This window comes from Myotis brandtii, unplaced genomic scaffold (genome assembly GCF_000412655.1).
Source record: "Myotis brandtii unplaced genomic scaffold, ASM41265v1 scaffold241, whole genome shotgun sequence".
NCBI classification, from domain to species: Eukaryota; Metazoa; Chordata; class Mammalia; order Chiroptera; family Vespertilionidae; genus Myotis; species Myotis brandtii.
The window spans coordinates 354,160-363,004 of NW_005359102.1; the positions used below are offsets into that span (position 1 = coordinate 354,160).

Consider the following 8,845-nt stretch of genomic DNA (forward strand, 5'->3'; position numbering starts at 1 on the left):
TCTATACTAATAAAAGGGTAATATGCTAATTAGACCAGATCGACTGGACATCTTCCGGTCATCCTGCCTTTCTTCCGGACAAAGCCACAGTTGTGGGGGCCAAGGCAGAGATGGTTAGAGGCAATCAGGCCGGCAGGGGAGAGCAGTTAGGGGCGATCAGGCTGGCAGGGGAGGACAGTTGGGAGTGATCAGGCCGGCGGGAGAGGGCAGTCAGGGGCGATTAAGCAGGCAGGAAGAGGGGTTGGGGGATCAGGCAGACAGGTAGGTGAGTCTTTAGGAGCCAGCGGTCCCGGATTGCGAGTCGGACATCGCCCGAGTGGTCCCGAATTGGAGAGGGTGCAGGCCGGGCTCAGTGACCCCCCGGCCCCCGTGCACGAATTTCGTGCACCGGGCCTCTAGTCCTATATAATAAAAGCCTAATATGCAAATCGACCGAATGGCAGAATGACCAGTTGCTATGACATGCACTGACCACCAGGGGGCAGATGCTCAACGCAGGAGCTTCCCCCAGCCTGAAGGCCCCAGGCCAGCCAAGGCAGGTACGAGCAGGGTCCCCCGACCTCCCCACCAGTCTTTCTGCAGCGGGAGACGGCTGGTGGCAGCAGTGGGGGGCAGGGCTGGCTGGCGAGTGGGTGGTGCTGTCCCTGATTGCCCTGCTGGTCACCTCCCGCAGAGGGAGGCCGCCGGTGGCGGGGTTTGGGGCCAGTGAGTGGGCTGCTCCAGGCCGCCTGCTAAGTGCCAGCGGGGGCCCCCCAATCACCCCGCCTGCTGGTCGCCTTACAGAGGGAGGTGACCGGTGGTGGCAGTGGGGAGCAGGGCTGGCCAGCGGGCAGCACCAGGCCACCAACCAAGGCGGGTGCCAGCTGGGGCACCCCAATTGCCCTGCCGGTTGCCCCACAGATCAGCCCTGATCGCTGGCCAGGCCTAGGGACCCTGACCTATATATTGGGAACAGTCTCTTAGATTTAAAAATTTAAACCTGGCAAGGCTACTCTAACACTGAAAAAACAGGATGATGCAGCAATGACATGCATGGACTCTGGCTTGCACATTTTGTGGTCAGCCCTGATTTTGACACTTATAACTGTGTGACAAAGCCAATTACTTAACTTCTCCCTGCTTCAGTTTCTCCACCCATAAGATGGGAAAAATGGTACTACTGCCTCAGAAGGATCATGTTATGTAGCTGCCCATACAAAAGCAAGATGCCTTTCACCTGTATGAAAAGTATGGTCTTTGGTGCATGCAGCATCCTGGATTGCAAGAGGGATGTCCGACTGCCAGTAACCTGGCAGTCGGACATCCCCCTGAGGGGTCCCGGATTGTGAGAGGGCACAGGCCGGGCTGAGGGAACACCCCCTGCTCCTGTGCACAAATTTTCTGCACTGGGCCTCTAGTAAGAAATATGAAAGATGTGAAAGGTGAAGGAAATTGAAGAGACAAGAGAAAAGGATGTAAAATAGAATGTATTAATGGATTTTAGTCCCTTTAAGCTTTTAGTTTTGTGACAGAGTTCAATAGAGAGCTTTAATGCAGATGAGATTTGAGGCTTTTGAAGATCTAAGTCTTGATGAAGTCATTCAAACTCAAATTTTGAATGAGTAATGATGGTAGGCCTCAGGGTCTTCGAAAACTTGTACTTTTTGCTTTCCCAAAGTTCTAGGATTTGAATGCCACAATACAAAATGACTCATGTTTTTGTCCATTGATGATCTTTATATTTTTTTAAATGAAGTCCATGTTAGAGTCCATGGATATCAGTGTTCTGCAAAACTGTCGGGAATCCAAGGTTCCAGGAGGACGAGAAAAGCTCCTGCTTCCCCATCACTACACCCTCCACACCCCCAGTACTTAGTTTTTAGACTCTATTTTATTTTATTTTTACACTTGAGGCCTGGTGCATGAATTCGTGCACCAGTGGGGTCCCTCGGCCAGGCCTGTGGGATCCGGTTGAAACCGGCTCTCCAACATCCCTTGAGGGGCCCCGGATTGCGAGAGGGTGCAGGCCAGGCTGAGGGACCCCACCAGTGCATGATCGGTACCGGGGAGGGATGTGGGAGGTTTGCCAGTTGGGGAGGGACAATGGGAGGGCCCCAGGGTGTGTCTGGCCCATCTGGCTCAGTCCTGATTGGCTGGACTCCAGCAGCAAGCTAACCTACCGGTTGGAGCGTCTGCCCCCTGGTGGTCAGTGCATGTCATAGTGACTGGTTGGCCAGTTGACTGCCTTCCCCCTGGTGGTCAGTGCATGTCATTGCGAGCGTTTGAGCAGCCTTAGCATATCATTAGCATATGGGTTGCAGGTTTGTTCCCTTGGCTTTGATTGGTTGAAAGGACGACCAGACACTTAGCATATTAGGCTTTTTTTTATATAGGATTCTCATCCAAGGATATTGTTTCCATTGATTTTTAGAGAGAGTGGAAGGGAGGGAGGAGAGAGAGAAACACCTTGATTGGCCTCTCTCCTGTGCACCCATGCCGGGGCTGGTGATCAAACTGAGGTATATGCCCTTGACCAGGAATCGAACCCATGACCCATTTTGTGGCCATTTTGTTTATTTTTGCTATGATCTTTATTTTTCCCTGTCTTCTACTTATTTTTGGCCTTATTGTTCTTTTTATAGTCTAAAGTTAGATGTTTCTCTGTTTTTGAGATTTTTCTTGTTTCTTGAGGTAGACCTGTAATGCTATGAATTTCCCTCTTAGGACTGCTTATGCTATGTTATATAGATTTTGGGTTGTGTTCTCATTTTTATTTCTTTCAAGGTATCTTTTGATTTCTTCCTTGAAATCATTGTTAACCATTCATTGTTTAGTAACATGCTATTTAGCCTTTATTTCTTTGTGTGTTTTTCAGGTTTTTTGTGTGATTGATTTCTTGTTTCATAACATTATGGTCAGAGAAAATGCTTGATATAATTTCAATCTTCTTAAGTTTATTGAGACTTTTTTTGTGTCCTAACATGTGGTCTATCCTAGGAAATGTTCCATGTGCAAGGTCAAAAAATGTATATTATGTTTCAGGGTGAAATGCTCTGAAGATACCACTTAAATTGCCTTGGCTGCTGTTGCTAAGTGGTTGGAGCATCAGCCCACTAACAGGTTCAATTCCTAGTCAGGGGTATGTACCTGGGTTGCAGGTTTGTTCCCATGGCCAGTCGGGGTGTGTGAGGGAGACAACCAGTCAATGTGTCTTTCTCACATCGATGTTTCGCTCCCTTTCTCTCTCTCTCTCTCTCTCTCTCTCTCTCTCTCTCTCTCTCTCTCTCTCTCATTCCCTGTTTCCCTTCCTTCTACTCCTCTAAAAATTAATGGAAAATATATCCTTAGCTGAGGATTAACAACAACAAAATGTGTCATTTAAGACTGCTGTTTCCTTGTTGGTTTTTTGTCTGGAAGAGCTATCTATTGATGTAAATTAGGTGTTAAAATCCCCTACTATCACTGTATTACTGTTGATCTCTCAAGCTTTGCTTTATATATATTTAGGTGCTCCTTTGTTGAGTTGCTTAGATGTTAACAAGGGTTATATCTTTTTTTGAATTGCTCCCTTTATTATGAATTCTTCTTCTTTTTCTCTTATTATAGCCTTTCTTTTAAAGTCTATTTTGTCAGATATTTATATTGCTACCTCAGTTTTTTTTTTTTCATTTTCACTTGCATGAAATGTCTTTTTCCATTCCTTAACTTTTAGTATGTATGTATCTGTTGATCTGATGTGGGCCTCTTGTGGACAACATATATATGGGTCTTATTTCCTTATCCATTAAGCTACTTTATGCCTTTTGATTGGAACATTTAAGCCATTTACATTTAAGGTGGTTATTGATAGGTACGTACTTATTGCCATTTTATTCTTTATAACTATGTTCCTCTGTTTTTTTCTTCTTAATGAAGACTAACATTTCTTGTAATACTGGTTTGGTGGTAGTAAACTCCTTTAGTTTTTTTCTGGTCTGGAAGATCTTTATTTTAATTTTAAATGATAGCCTTGCTGGATAATATAGTCTTGCTTATAGATCCTTGCTTTTCATCCATTTGAGTATTTCATGACAATCCCTTCTGCCTGAAACATTATGTTGAGAAATCACCAGACAGTCTTATGGGAGTTCCCTTGTAGATAACTAAATGTCATTTTCTTACTGCTTTTGAGATTCTCTCTTTGTTTTTAACCCTTTTCATTTTTATTATAATGTGTCTTGGTGTGGCCCTCTTGGGATTCATCTTGTTTGGGACTCTCTGCACTTCCTGGACTTGTATGTGTTTTTCCTTTACCAGGTTGGTGAGATTTTAAATAATTTCTTCAATAGATTCTCGATCCCTTGCTTTTTTCCTGCTGATACCTCTATGATGTGGATGTTATACTTCATGTTATCTTTAGGTCTCTTAAGTTACTTTATTTTTTAAAAATTATTTTTCTTTTTGATGCTTTGGTGGGATGTTTTCTGCTACCTTGTCTTGCAAATTGCTGATTTGACCTATTGCTTCATAAACAACTGTTTATTCCTCCTATTCTATTCTTCATTTCAGTGTTTTCTTCATTTCTGACTGGTTCTGTTATGGTTTCTCTGTCCTTTTTCATGCTCTCATTGAGTTTCTCAAACTTCAAATATCAAGTTCTTTGATGATCTTTATAACCACTTTTTAAAATTCTATATCTGGTAAATTGCTTGACTCCTTTTCATTTAGCTTTTTCTGGAGATTTATCCTGTTCTTTTATTCAGGGCATGTTTCTTTGTCTTTTCATTTTGGCTGCCTTTTTGTGTTTGTTACTATATATTAGGTAGATCTCCTTTATCTTTCATTCTTGATAGGGTGGCGTTTTGTACTAGATGTTTTATGGGATCCAATGGCACAGTCTCCTTGATCATATGAGCTGGATGCTCCAGGAATGTTCCTTGTGTGGAGTGTGTGCATCCTCTTATTGTAATTGAGTCTTTATTTATTTTTTTATTTTCAAGGTACTTCATTGTTAAAACAGGCCACAACACTAAGCTTTGGCTTGTTCTGCCAATGTACAAGCTACAAATGCTTGCTTGGCAGTTGAGGGGCACTCTGTAGTAGCACGTTTGAAAATTCAATAAAAATCCATATAAAGCAGATATTCAAATAGTTTCCATAGGAACACAGATTAGTGTGACCGCATTGCCTAGGCCTTCCACATCGTTTCATCTGTGCCAACCTTACTTACAAAGACATTTCAAAACTAGCAATAATTAAGTTAAATGGTTCCCCCAAATCCCATAAGTCAAGCTATACTCACATAACAACTACAATAATGGCATCTACACATTAATACGAGCTGAAGCACAGGCTGCTGGTTGGCATTTCATCCCACTCTCCCAGGCACAAGAAATAGGCAGAGTGCTGATGTCCTGCTCCTCCACCTCAGGCAGAAGTCGTGGTTCTGGACTTGCTGCATCAGTTGCCATGTCGGCCCTGACGTCACAGAGTAATCAGCCAGCCTCTGGAATCCATTGAAAGTAGAAGTAGAAGCAACAATGTAAGCACCCAATTTTTAAAAAGCATCCAGTTTCCCACATGCATCTCAGGCAAGCCAAAGCGCTCTACAATGTGATCAGGGCCTTCACATGTTGATCCCCATATGCTGGATGATAATACTTCTCATCCGGTTTGGGCCTCTTCTGCAGAAGGGGCTTCACGTGTGTATGATCATCATAGAGGATGCAACTAAATATCCATATACTCCATCATTTCGCATAATACATAAGGAGTTTTTCTCTTGGCTCACCATCGTTATCAGAGCCTGTTTGTTCCTTTAATACCAGTGGTTTTTTTTTGTGTGTGTGTGTGTGGTTTTTTGTTTTTGTTTTGGCAATATTAACTGCAAGTGTGAAAGCTGATGCAACATGGTATCTTCCTGCCTCAGCTATGAGTGTCACTCCTGAGTCTGACTTGTCAAGGGCTGGATTGAATACACTGGCAATCTCTTCAAATTTAAGCTTTGGATCCTCAGATCCAGGAAAGTCACTACCAATATCAAGCAGATGCATGTTGAAACCAACCTCAGCTCCCATGTCAGACACAGTGGGCATCAGAGATGGCCTGCATGAAGTTCTCAGAATTGGTACAGCTACTTCCCATGTGGAAACTGACACAAATGACATCTGTTGCCCATTCCAAAAGAAACCTGTTGGTTTTGAATGTGGCACCAAATTTAACACTGAGACAACAGACCACTTTGGAACCATCAGTGGCAATCTGCAAAACCAACTTTGCCTTTAGATGTTCCCTGGCAACTTTCATCAATTTGACTTCACTATTGAAAGTCATCCTTTGGTCTCCACTATTAATAGCATATTTAATCTGAGTTTTTTAAAAAAATATATGTTTTATTGACTTCAGAGAGAGGAAGGGAGAGAGATAGAAACATCAATGAAGAGAATCATCGATCAGCTGCCTTCTGCATGCCTCCTACTGGGGATCGAGCCCGCAACCCTGGGCATGTGCCCTTGACTGGAATTGAACTAGTCCGCAGGCTGACACTCTATCCACTGGGCCAAACCAGCCAGGGAAAATCTGAGATACTTTTTTTATAAGGATTTGCATAGATCATTCTCTCTGGAGGCACCCCAAGTGTCTGCACCAATTGTATTTCAGTCTTGCTGGCACTGTCAAATCCCATCCTGATGGCAGCTACGATCTTCACTATGTTCTGCTGTCATTGCATTTGACTGCATTAAAGGGAGTGACCCAAGGAAGAGCTTTTAACCATTTCAGATGTTTCTTTAGAATATTTCCCAGGTCTGTAAAATAGAAGGCATCCTTATCATCAGAAGAAGAGACTTCATTAATTTTTTGATTCAGCATGTCCTTGGCAGTAAAGCCCTCATTGAGGAAATGAAAGTCAAACTCTTCATTACTAAATTTGCTCATGGTTTCTAGAAGTTCTGAAATGCAACAAAAAGGAAAATGAAGAGATGGGATTTTTTTTTAATGGTTTTATTAATTTTTTAAATTAAATCTTTATTGTTCAGATTATTACAGTTGTTCCTCTTTTTTCCCTCCATAGCTCTCCTCCACCCAGTTCCCACCCCACCCTCTGCCCTTACCCCTCCCACTGTCCTCATCCATAGGTGTACGATTTTTGTCCAGTCTCTTCCTGCACCCCCACACCCCTTTCCCCCCAAGAATTGTCAGTCCACTCCCTTTCCATGCCCCTGGTTCTATTATATTCACCAGTTTACTCTTTTCATCAGATTTTTTATTCACTTGATTTTTAGATTCACTTGTTGATAGGTATGTATTTGCTGTTCATAATTTTTATCTTTACCTTTTTCTTCTTCCTCTTCTTAAAGAATACCTTTCAGCATTTCATATAATGCTGGTTTGGTGGTGATGAACTCCTTTAGCTTTTTCTTATCTGTGAAGCTCTTTATCTGACCTTCAATTCTGAATGATAGCTTTGCTGGATAAAGTAATCTTGGTTGTAGGTTCTTGCTATTCATCACTTTGAATATTTCTTGCCACTCCCTTCTGGCCTGCAAAGTTTCTGTTGAGAAATCAGCTGACAGTCGTATGGGTACTCCCTTATAGGTAACTGACTTTTTTTCTCTTGCTGCTTTTAAGATTCTCTCTTTGTCTTTTGCTCTTGGCATTTTAATTATGATGTGTCTTGGTGTGGTCCTCTTTGGATTCCTTTTGTTTGGGGTTCTCTGCACTTCCTGGACTTGGAAGTCTATTTCTTTCACCAGGTAGGGGAAGTTTTCTGTCATTATTTCTTCAAATAGGTTTTCAATATCTTGCCCTCTCTCTTCTTCTGGTACCCCTATAATTCTGATGTTGGTACGCTTGAAGTTGTCCCAGAGGCTCCTTACACTATCTTCGTATTTTTGGATTCTTTTTTCATTTTGCTTTTCCGGTTGGGTGTTTTTTGCTTCTTCGTATTTCAAATCTTTGACTTGATTCTTGCGATCCTCTGGTCTGCTGTTGGGAGTCTGTATAATATTCTTTATTTCAGTCAGTGTATGCTTAATTTCTAGTTGGTCCTTTATCACAACATCGAGGGTCTCACTAGATTTCTTAAGGATCTCAATACATTTATCGGCGGTTTCCATAAAATTCTTGAAAAATCTTAGAACCGTGGTTTTGAACTCTATATCCAGTCGTTTGCTGTCCTCCATTTCTGTCATTTGTGACCTGTTTCTTTGTCTTCGCATTTTGTCTGCTTCCCTGTGTTGGTAGAGTGGTTTTGTGTGCTAGGTGTCCTACAGGGCCCAGTGGCTCAGCCTCCCCAGTTACCTGAGGTGGACACTCTTGGTGCACCCCCTTGTGGGCTTTGTGCACAGTCTTGTTGTAGTTATGCCTTGATTGTTTTAGGTGTCACTGGGAGGAATTGACCTCCAGGCCAATTGGCAGTGAGAATCAGCTGTGTCTGCAGTGGGAGAACTTCTGTGCTGAAGACACCCTTCTGGGGCAAGACTTGCTTCAGTGGGGCTTTGGTGCTCACTGAGTCTGCCCCCTGAGTGTGTTCCTTATGAATCTGAGGAGTTGTAATCTGGGTGGTCCCACTCTGACCACTGGGTACACTGGCTCTTGGATCTAAGGAGGTGCTAATTAAGCCTCTTCCTGAGGTTACCCAGCAGGAGCTATGAAGAGATATGCAGATTCCCCTTCCTTTTTTGGGGGTTTGGGGGTGCCCAGATGAGGCCCAGCTGAGAAGCAATGCAAGCTGCTGTGGGGCCTTGGGCCTTCTCTTGGAAGTTCTGGGTCTGTCTGGCCCAGCTGCAATTTGTTAGGTAGTTGTCAGGTTGTAAAGGACCCGGGCATTCATATGCAAAAGGCTTTGCAGCAGCCTGGATGGGGCGGGGTCTCAGAATCAACAGGG

General features: G+C 43.3%; 1 protein-coding gene and 1 pseudogene across 5 annotated transcripts in view; one reads left to right on the top strand and one right to left on the bottom strand.

The window, feature by feature from the left end:
• Nucleotides 1–8,845, top strand: part of ZFP82 (ZFP82 zinc finger protein) — a 68,571-nt gene that overhangs the window by 40,195 nt on the left and 19,531 nt on the right. The gene's annotated exons all lie outside the window — the stretch shown is intronic.
• Nucleotides 4,950–6,894, bottom strand: LOC102241546 (annotated as a pseudogene).